Here is a 19,090-nt window from a genome sequence, read left to right as displayed (position 1 = left end):
ATGCGAGTCGGGACTCTGCGCCCTCATGCTTCACAAGGAGGTGCCCCGTGAGGTGGCACCAGGCTGTGGAGCAAGTTCCTGCCGACCCCATGCCCTCGGCCTTGGCTTCCTCCAGCACTTCCGTCACGGCGATCAGAGCACAGGCTGCGAGGTGCTTCCCTGTGAGGCAGCCACGCCTGCTGTGGCCTCCTGACTCGGGCATGACCTCCAGGCTCTGGGCAGGGTGAGGGTGCTGGCGGGAGACCCGCCGGAGTCCTGGGTGCGTGTGGGCACAGGAGTGGACGTCAAGCTGCAGGCACAGGTCCCTCTTGCCCCCGGGCACCACGTCTGAGCAGAGCCCCGATGGGCACCGGGAGGAGCTGCCCCCTGACGGGGCTGAGGTTTAGGCGGACGGGACCCCTGCACCGATGGCCCGCGGGGCATCTGCTCCCCACTGTGGGGATGGGGCGGCTGAGCCCTGCCCGGCCACAGGGCAGTGGGTCCCTGGGGAGGACGCAGCGGGGATTCCAGCTGGAGACAGTGAATGGGCTTGTTCGTGGCCTCTGTGTCTCTTGCCGGTTCTAGGACCCACGACCTCTCGCTCAGCGGCGAGGTCACGGCCCATCGGAGGCTGTGCCCTGGCTCACGTCCTGGCCCCTGCCCTCCTCCCAGCCAGGACGGGATGGACGGCCAGGCGCGAGCCGGCGGGCGCTGGGGAGGAGGCTCCCCTGGGGCCCCTGAGAGCTGGTATGTCCTCCACCTTCTCCTGTGTCTCTGTCCACCCGTTGTCCAGCCAGGGTCCTCACTTCTTCCGACACCAGAGCCCGCCTCCACCTAGCGACGCCCGGCCACCCCTCCAGCACATCCCTGGGTGGGAGCTCTGGTCCGGGACAGACAGCAGTGGGAACGTCCTCTCCACGGGGCCCGGCGATGGACAATCTGTCTGCCAGGCATTCGCCGGGTTCCCGCGGGCGCCTATGGAGCAGAGGGAGGGTCTGGGCCTGGAGGGGCCACTGTGCACGTGGGTGAAATAAGCCGGCCCTGTGCCTTGGGGGCAGGGGTACCTTCCACCTGGGTTGGGGGTCCTTTGGGCAGCACCTCAGCTCTCCTTGTGGTGGGAGCATGTGGTGTGAGAGCAGTCTGGTCTCACACTGCCCTCCTCAGCCAGGGAGGTCCGTGCGTGGCTCCCCTATCCTCGCCCCTTCATGACTGTCTTACAACGGCCAGAAGGAGTTCTCCCTGGACCCGGCTGGGGCAGCAGCATGGCTTCCTGTGCAGATCTGGACCTTGTTGCGGCTAAACTGGGGGGTGGGACGAGCTCCCCAGCCCGGGTCCAGGGTCAGGAGAGGCGGCGAGACGGACCGCTGTCCACGCATCCTGAGCGCTGTCCTGGTTTTAGGACCAAGAAGGAACGGCATCTGGTGACGTTCGCGTCCCGCTTTGGCTCTCTAGGCCCAGCTCCCACCACCCCCCTCCCGGCCCTTCATCGGCCCCGAGCGCATCAGCCACGTGCCCCAGCGCAGCCGCTGCAGCCGCTAACCTGCCCTCGTGTGTGAATTTGCCTTTTCTGGACACGCCTCATCGTGGTTTCCATCACCATGTGGCTTCTCTCGCTGAGCTGGGGTGTCTGCGCCTCGCTCCTGTTCATGGGGGCGCGGCACCCCCGTGCCTGCCTGGACAGTCGCCGGTGGACACTGGCTTGTTCCCACCTTCTGGTCATCACGAACAGAGTTGCAGGTGCACCCGTGCGAAACATTGTGCTTGGTCACTTGTCTTCAGGTCCTGCGGCGTGAGCTGCGGACGATGGGGGACGGCCGGCGGGGGTCAGGCAACACTGGACGGCCAGCAGGGTCAGAGGTCACTGGACGGCCAGCAGGGTCAGAGGTCACTGGACAGCCAGCAGGGGACAGAGGGCGCTGGACGGCCAGCAGGGTCAGAAGGCGCAGCTGGAAGCTCCCCGCAGGGCTCTCAGAGCGGGACTTTCCATCGTGGGGTGCTCAGGGCGAGCACCGGCAGAGGCAGCTGAAATGCTGGTTCTGTCCCGCGACGTGGGGACTCACAGCCCCTGAGGACCGTCCCCACGGAGGTTCAGCTGCCCCTTCTTTCCAGTGTGTCTTGGGCTCGAGGGCTTCTGTGTTTATAAAATAAGTGACTTCTGTGACTTTTTCTTTAAAAATCTTAACAAACATTATCACAGAGATGAACCCAATTAGGTGAGACCCTCTAAGGCATCAAATGTCTTTTGGGCACAAAACTAGAACCAGGGCACTTGTCGGGGTTGTTCCCGTGTCCACGGAGATGCCCCCGCGGCTTCCAGCTGAGCCCGTGTGGGTCCCGCTGTGTAGCGCGTGCGGGGAGGTGGTGTCAGGCACTGTGTCCTCTGTGCTCCTGCACGGCCGGTGGGCCGCCTCCACCTCCGCCTCCTCCGGGAATGGAGAAGTGCAGCCCCAGAAGACAGTTCCCCTGTGGCTAGTGTTTGGGCCTCTCTGGTGGCCTCGATCTCTACGCAGACGCTCTCGGTTCAAGGCCCACGTCAGTGTCCCTGACCTTCCCTGACCTTCCCTGACCTTCCCTTACCTTCCCGCCTGTTAGTGGCAGCACCTCTGCTCGGGGAGCTCCTGCTCTGGGCCGGGCTCAGACGGGTGGGGGGGGGTCCCTGTCGTGGGGACGTCTCCAGGCTCACGTGGAAGGGAGGGCCGATGCTAGCCGAGGCCGGTGTGACGGTCCCAGCGGAGGCCACCTTTGGCCCAGGACGTCAGAGGGAGCCTGTGGGCTGACCCAAGCTGTGCCAGACCGGGCTTGGCTCAGTGACACCGCCGGGCCTTGGAGCGTCTGCATGTCCACTGCCCCTCACGCGCTCCCAAAGGCCTTCTGCTCTGGTGCTGGCCACTGCAGAGCGAGCTGGTCACCTTTGGGCACAGGCGAGCTCAGGCTGGGGGCCGGGGTGGACAGGCACAGCACGGGAAACACAGATCTTTTGTCCCCACTTCGGAGATCAGGCATCCCCGTCCCGGGAGTCACTCCGCACCTGCCACCAGGTGTCCCCCGGCCGGCGCAGGTCACGGTGGGCGGGAGACTGGCTCCTCTTCATTGGGACCTCCAGGGGTGCAGGACCCAACACTCACCCACAGGGGTGGGGGCACTAGAGGAGGGTGGCCACACGTGGGCGGTGTGACCTGAGGTCTTCGGGGAGGGCTGCTCCCAGGTGGAAGCGTGTCAGTGTTGGGGTGCAGAACAGGTCGGTAAGGAGGGCCTTAGGCAAAGAGGCTAAATCAAGGCATCCTAGAGGCATCCTTGGCACCGCGGGTGGCCCGTGGCGAGGAGCTGGGTCACGGCCAGTACTCACCTTGCCGCGGCAGCGTCATCGCAGAACAATCTACACAGAATAAAATGCACGCGCGCAAGGACACAGTCTGCCGGCTGTCCCCATCACGACCGGGATCCAGTCTGCTGTCACCCCCAGGTGTGCTCATGCCCCATCAGCCCTACCCTGAGCCCCGGGCGGCCGCGGATGCCCGGAGTCTTGCCTGCGTGGGACTTGCTGCGCACGGAGCACACAAGGTGGGTCTCAGGGACTGTCCTGCGTGAGAGCCAGCAGCCGGAGCTCCCACTCTCGCCGCTCTGGACAGGGACGCAGCGCAGCCGGTGCTCCACTGCCCAGCGACGGCTGGCTTGTTCCCAGCTCCGGCCAGGACGGAGAAACTGCCCCAAGCGCTCCTGTTCAAGTCTGTGGGGGACGGGCTGTCATTTGTCCCGGGTGGACACCGAGAGGTGGGACGGGGCATCGTAGGTTTGTTTGCACGGCCAGGGAACTGCCGAGGGCTTGCTCCGGTCCCGGAGCACACACGTGGCACCCACGTCACAAACACACCACTCACACTCTCACTCGCCCTTTTGTCCACTTACTGCATTTTCCAAAGAGCGAAAGTTTTGTTGAATCAACTCTGATCTTCTTTAATTTTAAATAATTTTATTATTTAAATAAATTTAAATAATTTTCTCGTTCCTGAATTGGTGTTTTCTGCCCCCCTTCTAATCCATCTAGCAAGGGTTTATCAATTTTATTGATATTCTTAAACTGATTTCTCTATTGCTTTCCTGTTCTTCTATTTCATTGACTTCTGCTCTGATCTTTACAATCTTCTTCTGCTTACTCTGCATTTGATTTTCTCCTTTTTTTTTTTTTTTTGTTTCTTGCAGTAAAAGCTGAATTCATTGATTTGAGACTCTTTACTTTCTAAAAGAAGCATTTACTGTGATCCATGCACCCCCAGGGGCGAGGTTAGTGGCATCCCACAAATTTTGGAATGTTTTATTCAGTTCCAAATATTTCTTAATTTCCTTTCTGATTTCCTCTTTGACTCCTGGCTATATGGCATCTGAACACTGCAGACTTTCCGGAACCCTTTCTGTTACTAACATCTGGTCTTACTGCACAGCAGTTGGAGAACACGCCGGATTTCCTGAGACTTCCTTCCGGCCCGGAGGCTGCTCTGTCCGCGAACACCCACGTGTTCTGGAAAGGAGCGCGCCCTCCGTCGTTGGGGGAGCTCTGTGGGTCTCGGCTGGACAATGGTGAGACTCGGACCTCCCTATTTATTCTGGAATTAACTCTGCTTTGACTGTTTGGTAGAATTCCCCGGAAGCCACCTGGGCTGGCTTCTGTCTGGAGGTTTGCACACTGTTCCTCCCACCCCCTTGGGCTATAGTGTGGTCCAGATCCTCTGTCCCCTCGAGCCCGTTTCAGGGGCTGCCTTCCCCGGGACATGTCCATCCTCACCTGGGTTATTTTTGTGTGTGGCTGTTCTTCTCGTTTCCTTATCATCCTTTTCATTCCCACAAGGCTCTGCCAGTCACTGGAATCCTCTCTTTCCAGCTAAAGGGCTGTCAGCATCATTGATCTTCTTAGGGAAACTGTTTTTGGCTTTGCTAATTTTCTCCGTTGTTCTCCTGCTCCCCACTTGGATTTCCGTGCTCTCGTCTTTGAAGGCAGACACCCTGCCTGCCCTCTGCTCGCTCCACACTGACCTTCCTCTTCTTTTTCTAGCTTCTGAAGGCAGAAGACTGAATGACTGGTTTTCGAGCTCTCCCCTTGTTAAGACCTATTCCCCAGAGCGTGGATTTTGTGGCATCCCGTGGCCTTTGTCATGTGCCATCCTCCCTGACCCAAGTTATCAGGAGGGTCCTGTTCAACGGCCAGACATTTGGAATTCCTTCTGTTACCAGTTTCGATTTTCATTCCATCACCAAGTCAGAAACACAGCCTGTACAAGTTCCGTCCTTTCCAACGTCCTGGAACGATTATGAGCCCAACTTACTACCTAATCTGGAGAGTTCTCAAGGACGTGCCAGGAACACGCGGGAAGAACATGGCTCCCGTTGTTGGGTGGGGTTTCTGGGTGTCCGTTAGGCAGCTCCCTGTACTGTCCGTCCGCACTTTTCCAGCTGATCCTCTGTCTGGCCATCCTATGCAGCGTAGATGGTTGGGGCAGGGGCCAAGTGCTGCACCGAATGCTGACCCCTGACTCTGCCATTTGTTGCTCTTGTCTTCAGAGCCATGTTGTGGGGTGTGTGTGCATTTATGATTCTTCTACCTCCTTGAAGGATTGAGGCTTTTGTCACCTAAACATGTCTATCTTTGTGTCTAGTAACAATTTTTGTCTTAAACTCAATCTCATCTCACGTTAGTGCGGCTGCTCCAGGTCACCATCTGCAGGGCACACACCTTCCACGCTTCTGCGATCAATCCATCCAGGTCTTTGAAGCTGACGTGTGTCTCCTGCAGACGGCACAGAGTTGCGTCACTTGAAAAATCCATTTGATTGATCTCTGCCTTTTGAGTATGTGTTTAACCCATTTGCATTTAATGTAATTACTGATAGGATTTATGTGTCGTGTTGTTATTTGTTCACGAATGCCTTTTTTAAAAATGTGTATATCGCTTATGGAAAACCCATTTCAAGTGTCTTACTAGGTGTTTGGATTTTTTCCCAACTTTTTAATACTATGCTATAATACACATAGCATCAAAGTTTCCATCCTGTCCATTGACAGATGAGTAGATAAAGAAGACGTGGTGTATATACACAATGGAATACTATGCAGCCATCAAAAACCAAAATCTTGCCATTTGCGACTACATTGATGGAACTAGAGGGTATTATGCTGAGCAAAATAAGTCAATCAGAGAAAGACAATTATCATATGATCTCTCTGATATGAGGAATTTGAGAGGCAGGGTGGGGGTCATGGGGGAAAGGAGGGAAAAATGAAGCAAGATGGGATTGGGAGGGAGATAAACCATAAGAGACTCTTAATCTCAGGAAACAAACTGAGGTTGCTGGTGGGAGGAAGAGATGGGGTGTCTGGGTGATGGACACTGGGGAGGGTATGTGCTATGGTAAGTGCTGTGAATTGTATAATATTGATGACTCACAGATCTGTACCCCTGTGGCAAATAATATAGTATGTTAATTTAAAAAATAAAGTAAAATTTACCATCTTAACAGTTCTTAAGTGTATGACTCCACGATACTCAGTACCTTAGCTTGTGCAGCCATCACAGACCGTTCTTCTTTGAAACACCTTTCATGTTGTAAAAACAAAATTCTGCCCCTACTACACCCAGACTTCTCCCCTCTCCAGCCCCTGGCACCACCTCTCTCCATGCTGTCTGCATGACTCTGACCACTCTAAGAACCTCCTAGAAGTGCAGTCATGTGTTTGTCTTTTTGTGGTTGGATTATCTCACGGAGCATAGTGTCCTCAAGGTCCGGCCATGTTGTTGCAGAATTCATGTCCTTTTAAGGCTGAATAACGTTCCGGGGCGTGCCTACACCACATTTGCTTGTCCATAATCAGTCGATGGATGCTCGATTTGTTTCCACGGCTTAGCTCTTGTGAACCGAGCCGCAGTGAACGTGAGGGTGCAGGTATCTCCCTGAATCCTGCTTTCCGCTCTTGGGTGCACACCCAGACATGGAGTCCCTGGGCCACGTGGCTATTCTGCCTATCAGTGACTGTGCCGTGTTTCGTTCCCACCATTTTCTCCACCTCCTCCCAACATTTGATATTTTCCAGCTTCTTTGGAACTAGCTGTCCTCCTGACTGTGAGGTGACATCTCAGTGTGGTCTGGATCTGTGTTTCCCTGGTAACTAGTGACACTGACCCTCTTTCTGCGGCCATCTGCACCTCTTCTCCGGAGGGATGTCTGTTCAAGGCCTTTGCTTGTATTTTCACTGGGTTTTTTGTTGCTGTTGAACTCTAGGAACTTGCTATATATCCTGGATACTAGTCTCTCACCAGATATATGATTTGCAAATACTTTCTCCCATTCTGTGGATTGCCTGTTTACTCTGTGGATAGTGTCTTTTGATGCGCAAATTTAAATTTTTTTATAAAGTCAGATTTATCTATTTTTTTTTATTCTGTTGCTTGTGCCTTTGGTACCATGTCCAAGAAATCACTGTCATGGCCCGTGTCGTGGAGACCTCACCCTGTGTTGTCTTCCAAGAGTCTTAGCTATCACATTTAGGTCCTGACCCATTTTGAATTAATTTCCGTGTGCAGCGTGAGCTAAGAGTACGGCTTCGTTCTTTCGCGGGTGGCAAGAGGAGAAGAGGATTACTAGCACAGCCAGCTTGTGAAGGACTGGCGGTGTCTTTGAGGCAGCCCTGCCCTGGGATTGTCGCAGGTCTGGGGACTGAGGGTGGGACAGCAAGGGAGGCATCTGTGGGTCTAGTAGCCATGGTCCCACGGGCACCTTGCCCTCCCTGCCCCTGGACTGCTCACCGTGGGTTTCCAGCTCTGTGGAGCACTGGGTCAGTGGACTGGGATGGGGTGGTGTGAACAGCCCCCACCCCGGTCCCCACGCTGCCCCAGGTGCAGGGCTCAGGCCTGAGCAGGGCCCAGCCTCCCTGGTTGCTGCACCCTGAGCCATAGCGACGGATTTCCTCTCGTTACTGGGCACCGCGAATCAGCTCCGTGTTCTGTAGGTGTTTCCACAGCAGCCTGTTTCCCTGAGTTGGGAAGCCAGTGGCATTTCTGAAATTTCATACCATGTTCCCGTTGAAATCAATCAAACTCACTCAGAGCAAGGCTGTCACTTTGCAGGCCGCTCTGAATGATGGGCTCCAAGCCGGACGTCTGCAAAGGCCTTGCTCCATCCTTGGGGCCCACCGACGGGCCTGTGTGCCATGAGGACACCTGCTCTGTTGGTTGGGTGTCACTCTTGGACAGGGCAGGGCAGGAGGCCAGAGGGGATTTGCAGAGGCCAGAATCTCACCATGTGGTGTCCTGCGAGTTTGATGTTTTCTTTGTTTTATTATAGCAAAATACAGTTAAGGCACATCGCAGTCACTTAAATAATGTCTCCCAAAAAGATTTGTCCAAGGCCTCACCCTTACTCGGCTCCTGTGAATGTGACCTTGCTTGGCAAAGTTCTGTAAAGGTGTGATTGAGTTAAGGAATTAGGGGAGTCCCAAGCCCAGTGACGAGTGTCCCCAAGAGAGGCCGAAGGGAATTGGAGGCGGAGGGAGAAGCAGGTGGCTGGGGCCCAGGGGGAGGCACACCCAGGACAGGGGAAGCTGGAAGGAACGGGGAGGTGTCCTCTGGGGTCTCTGGACGGAGCATAGTGCGCAGACACCTCGATGTCACACTTCTGGGATGACAAGTGTGTGTTGTCTAAGCCTCCCGGCTTCGGGTGATTTGTTTCGCCAGCCGGGCCGCTCCCACACACGTGTCCCCAAGGCAGACGGAGCAGATGGCACATCGCCCAGATTGTGTCGTCGGTCGAATAAACACATTTCCAAAAGCATCTTTATCCAATTACATCCAATTCCCACCATTTATGTAAGGATCACTGGTGCTGTTTTAATGCTCCCTAAGCCCGTAAACGTTGGGCAGAGGGTCAAAGGATGTGGTTTTGCTCCCTGGGGACGCTGTCCTGGATGCTTATTCGGGCCTTCCTGGCACCAGACCCCTCCATGCTCACCTTCTTAGATGGGGGTGTCCCTGCTGGACTTTGCCACCTGCCTCCAGGCCCGGTGTTGTGCCCAGTGAGCCTCTGATAAAGGAAACCGTGGGGGTTGTGGCCTGACTGGTTGTCCAGCCTTTCAACTTCTCAGGGCCCCAGGACTGACCAGGCTGAAGGACTAGCCCAGGGGAGGAGTCAGATCCCAGGAACAGAGCCAGATCCCGGGAGTGAAGCCAGACCCTTGAGACAGGGTCAGACCCCAGGAATAGAGCCAGACCCTAGGGTCAGGGCCAGACTCCAGGGGCAGGGGCAGACCCCCCAGGGCTAGGGCCAGGTTGAGGCAGTTTGGGGGTGTTGCCAAGAGAGCGGGGCCGTGGAGAGCACGTGTGAGGCCTGGCCACAGCCGGTAAGCCGGGGTCCACTCACAGAGGCTCACGGTGGCTCATACCGGGCAGTACCAGGCAGCAACGGGGCACTGTCACAGTTTCAGGAATTTCGCACCTGGTTTTCCACCAGCAACTGGCAGTCGGCCCTGGTGGGAGGCACGGCCACATGGGACAGGCTGTGGCGTGTTTGGTGCTGGTTCATTTTTCACTTACATCAGTGCAGATTACGTAGGTTCTACTGACCTCCCTCAGGCGGTGGCCTCTGGGAAGGACTCCTCCAGGAAGCCCTCCCTGAGCTCCCCCTGCAGGGACCTGCTCAGGAGCGAGGCCCCAAGACATCAGGGTCACACGGTGACCAGCCGTCTGACCCGGCCCACACCAGGACCCGGTGACCATGGACTCCAGACATGCAGCGTCTGTGCCCTGAACTCCCAGCTGCTTGGTGAAGGTCTGTGCACTAAGACCACACAGGACAAAGGAGGCCCTTCCCCAGGGGTATGCACAGCTACCGGAGAGCCCGACGCCTGTGACCATGGGCACGGCCACTGCAGGCCTCAGGCACTCGCTTGTTAAGAAGTTGGCAATTACCGTCTCGTGCGCTGAGCGCGCACAGGAGAGGGACGTGCAGCCCGGGCTCTCGTGATGAGCTTTACGGGCTTCCGTCGTCCGTGCTCAGCACAGCCAGGCCCCGGGCGTTCTTGCTGGCCGTCTTCTGAGCTCTTGCAAAGTCCTGAGCAACGAGCAGCTGCTGGGCTGAGACACCACTTTCCACGGTCCGGAGCCCCCAACACGCTGGGAGGAAGGCGTCCTGACCCCGGTGCTGCTGCACATCAGGCTGAAGGAGGAGACGGTGAGGGGCTGGGGAGGCCCTGGGTCTGGTCGCTGACGGTTAACAAGGAGGCAGATGACACACAGGCCCGGGGGCTGCACAAACCTGGGCGGCTTCTACAGAACCCAGGTCCGCCACGCGGCTGGAAGCCGGCCGCACTGTCCACTCAGGGCGCCCTGTGGACACAGCAGCTGCCCCCAGACCAGCCCCGCCTGGAAGCCGGCAGCACTGTCCACTCAGGGCACCCTCTGGACACAGCAGCTGCCCCCAGACCAGCCCCGCCAGGCTCTGTCCCTGAGGACACTACCTCCCAGGGCCCCGGGGACTCTCCGTATCACTTGCGGGAGGGACAAAGCGCAGACCCCACATTGTCCGGCCCAGCGGCTGCCTCGTTAGCCCCCGCCCTGGGAGGTGTCCGTGCTCCTGGGTGTGTGAAGTGAGGGTGGGAATGGCGTCCCCACTGACCCCACCAGCAGGGCCCGGCAGGAACCGTGGGCATGGCGCGCCATGGATGTCCCACGGACACATCCTGCAGCCAAGATAAAAGAGCCCTTGTTTCTGGCCCAGGATGGGCCCGCTCTTGCGTGAGCTACCCCAGGGACCACACCAGAGGAGTCGTCTGCAAGGTCAGCTTCATTTGTACAGACGGGAGACCACAGGGGAGAATTTCCAAAGCCGTCGACGGATAAGCGAGCTCCTTCAATGAGGGCTTGGGACGGATATCAGAGCAGAGGCCTCACGTCACAGTGGGCAGGCGTGAAGCCGGGTGTGGTGCCGGCCAAGCTCGCGCCCCTCGCAGGGCAGGGATTCTAACGTCACGGCGGGGCCGCCGCACCTGCCCGCCTGTCTGCCGGCGCGACTGCTCAGGGGCTCAAGCCTTTCCTGTCCTGCTCCAGCACGTCCTTAGTCTGCTTCCGAAACATAAAGTCAGTAGTTAGGCAGAAGCTTCTAGGAACTTCCTGAGTTCAGGGGGGTCTTACCAGGGACACCCCGAGCCCGGGCGTGGGGCGGAGTGCAGGGGTGTCTGGGGCCACATGTGAGCCCACTCGTCCCCGTCCTGTGAGGACCCCGGGCCACGGCAGCCTCGCACCCTGTTGATGGTGGGTCGACGGCCCCCACCGCAGACACACCTGCCCACGTGGGGTTCACTGTGGGGCGGGGAGCACCCGCTTCCCGACCAAGCTGTGGCCAGGCCTGCCGGGGGCCACGGTCTCCACTGCCCTGAGCACAGGGCCTCTGTTCCAGAGTGGTTCTCGCTGAGCCCCTGAAGAGCCCAAGTCTGCAGCCCGACACGGGAGCCGTGACTTTCACGGAAGGATGATGAGTCCAGAGCTGCACCCTCACGTTGCCGGCGTGGAAATGCGTCTTCTCACCCGCGTGGGGGCCGGCGCCGAGAACCACGCAGGATTTCAGGAATTCTTCCCTGTGATGCTTCACAGGTGACCACTCGTGAACCCCAGAAAGGAACGCCTTCCGGCAGACGGTGAGTTCGCTGTTTCACAAGAAGGAAAAAGGTGCCGGTTGGGTGGGGTGAGGCAGCGGCTCCGGGTTCGCTCCACGGACGCCGCCGCCACGGCCGCTGCCTCGCCCCATCTCGGCGTTGTCCTGCTGCTGGCCACGCGGCGGGGCTCAGGTTCAGTCTGGCCTCACCCTGCAGTTGTGAAGCAATAAGACGCGTGTGTGCGTGTGTGCGCGGGCGCGCGTGCGTGCACACATGTGGGGGATGAGTGTCCGCGGCTGTGTGGATGGGGGTCTTTGCACGCGTGTGAATGTGGATGGGGGTGTGTGTGCGGATGAGTGTGTCACAGATGAGTGTTTGTGGATGGGAGTGTGCGCGTGTGTACAGGTGAGTGCGTGTGCAGAAGCGTCTGCGCCTGTGAGTGTGCACATGTGCGTGCGGGTGCAGCGGGGACAGGTGCCGGGCAGACGGGACAGATAGACGGGATGGGTGGGCAGACAGACGGAAGGGAACAGCTGTCCCCGCACACTTCCTTCCTGTACCCACCTGACCTGCCCGGGCTGTCGAAGTGTGAACGGCGGCCACCGGTCCTCCCGGGCACGCAGTGAAGCCAGCAGCTGCTGCTCGGGGCCGTCCCCACATCTGGGCCCCAAGGGAGCCCTTGAGAAGCCCCAGCATGAGCGAGTGGCGGCTCCAAGCTCTGAGACGCAGGGAGCTCTGTCCACCGCAGTCTGGTCCGTATTCCACCCTCATTAGGGGAGAGTCTCGCTGTCACCGCAGCTCTCAGAGCCAGCGGTGCTGTCGACACTGACCGTCCACCGCGGAGCCCGACTGCCTGCTCTCACGCAGCAGCTGTGTGACCTCGGGGGCCCTGCGGCGCTCTGTGCCTCCGTTTCCACATCTGTAAAACCGGGACGAAGCCAGCACCGCCAGGGGTGGTGAGTGCGAGACAAGCGGCCGATGTGGGCGCTGCTGTCCACGCTCGAGGAGCACCTGCCTGCGGGAGGACACAGGTGCGGTTGGCGTGCGGTGGGGGGGGAGCACGGGAGGAGCGAGGACGGTGTTCAGTCATGACGCACTAGGACGTGATCGCTGACCGTCATCCGCGGGACCCTGCTCTCCCGGGCAGGCCTGTTGCGCCGGGTTTCCAGCTTGCCGCTGCCCCCACGCTGCCCGGTTCTCGCAACACGCGTGTGTGTATGCACGCGGGACACACTGAAGGTTTGAAGCGTTTTCCCGAGGAAAAGCGTTGGTATTGGGTTTTAATAAAGTAAAAGCAACAAGCTTCGAAGAAAGAACCCTATTCCAGTGTTCTAGAGCAACACCATGGGCTCTGCCACGGACCGTGGGCTTCCTCGGAAATGCCCATGCGCTCGGGCCTGAGGCCTCTACTGACCTGGGGACGGGACGGGGGACGGGGACCGGCATTGAGAGGAGGCCCCAGGACCGAGACGCGGCTCACAGGAAAGGGCCAGGCGGTGCAGGCTTAGGGACTGGGGAGGGCAGCAGGCATCTGGGCCGGGGCCTCCTGCGAGGGGTCTGCAGGTCAGGGACAGAGCCACTGTCCCAGGAACTCTGAAGGGGCCAAGCTCTGGGTGTTCATTTTCTGTATGATGGGCTATTGTGCGAATGTGTGCTCGGAAGTGTCGTCAGAACTCCTGAGCATAAAATTAGCCACCAAGGCCTGAGGGAAGGTGCTGGCAGCTCTGAGCCCTGGTCCCCCAGCTCTCTGGCACCCGACCCCGATGCCAGCCCCTCAGCGGGGCGCGTGGCTGTCCGCGGCCCACGGGGCTCTCCCAGGCTTCTCTGTCGCGCCGTGTGAGAAACCAGCCGTGTTCCACTCAGCCTCCGGGACTGAGCTGCCTTCAAGGTCGGTCAGAGGAGAACCACGACCGTGAGACCCGCAGGCTCCTGGCAGCCCCGGGAGGACCCGAGGTTCAGGGTCAGGGTGGCTGCCAGCACATCGGGTAGAGGCCGCCCGGCCCCACAGCCCTCGTCCAGGGTCGTCTTCGCACCCTTGGCACGGCTGCTGCCCGCGGGGGCCAGGCGGGAGCCGGCAGCCGGGACTGGCCGTGTGGCAGAGGCGGGAGGTGTCAGGGGCAGCAGAGGGGATGAACCGTCTCGAGCCCCGTTTCCGTCCTCCGGAGGAACGGCCGCTGCCGCTGGGGGGCTGCGTGGTGCTCAGGGTCACTCCCCGTAGCGGCTTCTCCCGGCAGCCGCTGGCGTCCCGGGAGCACTTGCCAGCCGCGAGCTTGTCCGGCAGAGACGGCTCCGACCTGCGATTCCGTCCCCTTGTGCGGCTCTCGAGGGCGGCAGCAGCGTCCTCCATTGTGTCCAGCGCTCCGGGCCACTGCTGGCCGAGCTGCGTCTCCCCTGGGTCCTGTCACTGCTGCTCTGTCCACGGGACGCCCCCCAGCCCACAAGCCCCGCAGCCCCGTGCCATCCAGCTCTGTCCCCCCGACTCGCTCCCTGCGGGTGCGGCCCGTCGTGCGGAGGTGCGCGGCCTGTGGGGTGGGGCAGTGTCCCAGCGCGGTCTCCGTGTGGCAGCGTGGCCCCACTTGGGGGAGACTAGGGATGCACACAGAGAGACGTGAGGGACTCCACGCCCTTCAGGAACGCCCCAAAGTTCCGGATTCACGGGACTCAGCTCTGTCGTCCTGAACGGTTTGTCTTCAGGCACGACTCAGTCCGGCTCTGACGTGGCAGGACGGTCTTTTCCTTCCCAAGCCGCTTTCCAGACGGGGCCCTACCCGTCCGGTGCTGGTGGGTAGGTCGCAGCTCGTAAAGCCGCGCAAGCCGCAGCCCGGGACGCGAGCCCGGTTGGCGTGGGCTTTGCTCGACACGATGGCTGCAGTTGTGACAGGTTGTGACTCGGGTTTGGTTAGTCGAGGGACACGCTGCGTGTGTTCTCGGGATGAACGTTCCATTTAGAAGGAGCTGGCAGTCCCCACGGCAGGAGGTCACGAGAGCGTGGCACGGCTTCCGCGGTGACCCACAGGGGCTGCGGGCACTCCAGGCTTGCACGGCGCCCTCCAGCCGCGGCAGGGCAGGGCCAGGGATGCTGAGTGCAGCAGACGCTTTCGGACCAGGGTCCTGTTTCCCAGTCCCGGTGCCGTTGCAGTCACGCTCTCGACCGGACGGCACTCTGACCCCAGAACATAACGAGGTTGTCCGTCCCAGGCCAGGCACCTGGACTGAGGTGGACACACACGTGTGCACAAAGGAGAACGCCCACGCGTGCGTACACACCAGCACGTACAGGTGTGCGCACACTCACAGATGCACACACATACGCTCACAACGGGCTTACTTGAGACGCACTCACATGCCCCGAGCTACCCCCATGCACACTCTCACGCACACTCAGAGACGTGTTCACACACTCACGCTCGCACACGTGTCCCCAGCCCCTGGCATTTCTGAGTCTGTCCGTTTCTACATTTTTCCGTTTCAAGGCCGTCCCATAAGTGGAGTCCTCTGTGTGACCTCCGGGGACTGGCCTTTATCCCTCAGCAAGGTCCCCGGCAGAGTCACCGGGGGACCCGCTGCGCAGCTGCGGCCGCAGTGCGGGGGTCCTGGCGTGTTGAACTGGCTAAGGAGCACCAGGCGTTCCACATTTGGGCGATTCTGGATAAAAGTTTATATCGGGGGCGCCGGGGGGGCTCAGTCAGTGAAGCCTCTGCCTTCGGCTCAGGTCATGGTCTCAGGCTCCTGGGATTGAGCCCCGCACCGGGCTCCCTGCTTGGCGGGGCCCCGCTTCTCCGTCTGCCCCTCCCCCTGCTCGTGCACACTCTCCCCCATCTCTGTGTCAAATAAATAAATAAAATCTTCGAAATAGAAGGTTATACCATGCATGGAATTTTCTGTGAAGGAAACTTCAATTTCTCCGGGATAGAGTCCCGGGTGCCGCCGTGGGTCGTACTAACCGCGTGTTCGGTGCTTTAGGAAGCTCCGCACCGCGTCCCAGCGCCCAGCCACGTCACGGCCGCGCCACGAGCCGGTTTCTCGGCACCCGCCGGCAGGGGCACGTCCCGCTTCGGCCGCGCCGACAGGCTGCGGTTTTACTGTGCGTTTTCCTGGTGGCTCCCAACGCTGGCCGCCGTCCACGTGCTGACAGGCCTTCTGTCGCCTTCGCCGAGTGCCTCGCCACACCCCTGCTCGTCCGACTGGATTGTCTCTGTTTTTACGCGGACTTTCGAGAGTTCTTCGTCTCCATACCAGTCCGCGGTCAGATGTGGGCTTCGTACCCGCTTCACATCTACGCCCGCGACGCATCTGGACTCAACTTTCATTTAAGGTGAGAGGCTGAGAGCAAGACTTAGGGGAGAGTCTCCTGTGAAGACAGTGCTGCCCCGTGGTGGGTCCCCCAGGAGGTCTCCCACCCAGCGGATGCCTTCTCGGGGGGACTGGGAACCTCACGGCAGTTCCCTGGTGAACCGAGCCCAGGGACAGGAGGGCTGGCACAGGTCTCCACAGTGTCCACCACTGAATCCCAGGCTGATCCTAGGTCAGCTGGGACCACTTTGGGGCAGATTGGGAGGGACTGGGATTCTGCGAGAAAGAGCATCGTTTCTGATTTAAAATTTGGGACTGTGATTAATTGCACAAAGGATGAGCCAGTCCCAAACCTTGGAGGGTGGGTGGGCAGACTGAGGCCGCAGCCAGCTGCCTGAGCTCAGATGACTGGCTGGGGGAGCCCTGAGTGGCCAGGCCGTTCAGCATTCTGGAACTTCCTTCTAACCGTAGAGAGGAACGGGCAGGTGATGGGCGAGATGCCACCACTTCTACGGGGCAGCATTGCCCTGAGTGATAGAAATGGATTTGTCCGGGAGCTGAGGAAGCAAAAGGGGAACCGGCGCTTGACAACCTGGTCCCGAGATCCTGAGCCAGGAAGGACTCTAATCCTGGGAGAACACTTGGTCCAGACTGGGCAAGGGGCCCGCGTGGGGAGCCCGCGGTCACCCAGAACTAGCCACGCTTCCCGGCCTGCTGCCCTGTGGCCATGGGCAGGGACCCTGGGCCTCCCTGTTCCCCATGATGGGGTGGCCCTGAGGCCTTGTCCCCACAGGCAGAGGCCCTCGTGGTCGGCGCTGCTGTCATTGTGCAAAGATGTGGGGTCTGGCTTCTCTCCAGTGTCCTGCATGGCTGTCACCAGCAGTGCAGCTGTCCCCACAGAGGCCCCCAGGGAGGGAAGGGCAGGAGGAAGCATTCTCCAGGAGCAGGTGATGCCGCTGCAGACGTCCAAACGGCAGGCCACGACCCGGACTCTTGGCGGATTAAGTGTGACAGGAAAGAGGCTGCTGTGAGCTCTGTGGCAGGAGCAGGGGATCCGGGCATGGCTGGGTCGAGGTGGCCCTCAGATGCCCACCAGTGGCTGCCCCTGACCTGCACGGGCCTTCTTCCTTCTCTTAGCTCGCTCGGGCATGCGTGGGTATGCTCAGAGCTCGACCAAAAGAACACGGCCCTCAGAACGATGGTAAATCACCTGATTCCATCATGATCCTGGGGGGGATTATATCATATTTGGGAAAGGACTGGGGACAGACAACCTTCTGGAAATGCGTGGGTCGTGAGCTCTGTCTGCATGTCCACACCGCAGAAGGGGAGGGCGAGTCGGTGTCCAAGCCGGGGCGGGGGAGGGTTCCTGGCGGAGCCGAGGGGTCGGAGGCTCTTCCGTGTTTTTATCAGCAGCGCAGCGAGAGCACGCGTCGCACACGCAAACGGAGAACACGGGCGTCTCCGGACCCTTACAGAGGAAAAGAGGCAAAACTTCATCACGAGAAGGAACAAATGCTTTTCTCACATTTTCTACATATATTCTTGGCCCACCATGGGGGTGGGGGCCGGGAGCCCCGTGCCCGCCGCATGACCTGGGCCCACGCAGGGCCACAGCTGGGCCGGGGGCTCTCAGGGCAGAACTGACCACTTCTGCAAATGCCGCCAACAGCGCTCCGGCCATGGGCCTGCCTCGTGGCCTGCACCCCGGGGGCGCTCGGCTCCCCCAGCCCCTCCCTGGAGCTCTGCTGAGGCGCCCGGCTCTTCCCAGCTCCAGTGTTGAAGACTCCCCAGCTGTCGGGTGTCCGGTGACGGGTGTCCTTCCCTGCGCTGTCACATGGCTTTGCTGCCCTGAGCGTCCTCCCTGCTCCCCCAGCCCTGGCGACCGCGGACCCTCTCCCAAGTGCGGAGCCGGCCTCCTGTGGAGCGTCGCGCGTGTGGAATCGCACGGCAGGTCGGGCTCTGCTTCTGGCTCCTTTCACCTCGTCCCACGCACGTCAGGGCCCTCCGCGCCCATTCCTGCCGGAGCACTCGTTTCCTTTATCCCCGATGACACCCCACTGCCGGACAGAGCCCAGTGCATCTCCCCATCACCCACGGCAGGACGGCCGGGCAGCTGCTGTAAATATCCGTGTGCAGATTCCCGTGTGGACGCCAGTGTCCCCTCCTCTGGGTAAACCCCAAGGAGCACGACTGCTGGGTCTATGTTTGATTCTGCAAGAAACGGCAGCAGTGCCGTCTGCGGGGGCTGTGCCCAGCTGGTGCCCCCGGCCGTGGCAGGAGTCCCGCTGCATCACCCCCGCGGGCGGCTGGCGCGGGCAGCTGGCGCGCGCAGAGCCCTGGAACAGGGGTGCAGTGGTGGCCCCTCGTTGCCGTAACTTGTGACGACGTGTGATGCGGGGCACCTTGCCTGTGTTCTTGGCTGTGCAGGCGTCTCCTTTGTGACAGTCTGTGAAGGTCTTTGGCCATTTAATCAGCATATTTCCTGACTCTTGAATTTAAAGAGATCTTTGCATATTTTGGAAAACGGCCCTTTACGTGACGTGTCCTTTGCAATTTTTTCTCCCTCTCCGTGGCTTCTTCTTTTGTTTTCTTCAAACTGTCTTTCAGGAGCAGAAGTCTAATTTGAATGAAGTCCTGCTGACCGGGCACTTCTTGCGTGGCTGGTGTTTTTGGAGTTGTGTGTGAAAGGTCATTGCCCCCCCCCGTAGTCCTGGCCTGAGTCTCGGGGCGATGGCAGGTGCTCTGGTGGCCTGGGCTACGCGGACGGAGAGCAAGGACCCCGGTGCCCGCAGCACCAGCACCCCCTCCCCAGGAGGAGGCTCTTGGGTCAGGGGCAGCCACGTGGGGAGATGCCAGCTCTGGGCTCTGTCTTCCCCTGCCTCAGTTTCCCCATGGCTGTTTGTTTCTCCGGTGTCCGGCTGTGTCTCCCCTGCAGGTCCCGCCGAGAACGTGGAAGTGGTTCACGTGCAGACACGTGCCCGCCAGGGAGAGCACACCAGCCCCATGCCGCGCCGTGTCGGGAAGAGTGCAACGGGCACGCTCGGGACCCAACAGCCTCCGCCTGCGGCTGACCAGGGTGTGAGGGGCCCGAGACTTGCTCGTAAGCGGTGAAATATGACAAGACGGATGGCACGTCGCGTGTGGTTGACGCTACGTCAGATCGCGATGCCGACCTCGCAGGGAG

Source organism: Lontra canadensis, unplaced genomic scaffold (assembly GCF_010015895.1).
Source record: "Lontra canadensis isolate GAN:19392208 unplaced genomic scaffold, GSC_riverotter_1.0 scaffold79, whole genome shotgun sequence".
In the NCBI taxonomy this organism is placed as follows: Eukaryota; Metazoa; Chordata; class Mammalia; order Carnivora; family Mustelidae; genus Lontra; species Lontra canadensis.
Note: the sequence above shows the minus strand (reverse complement) of the source record.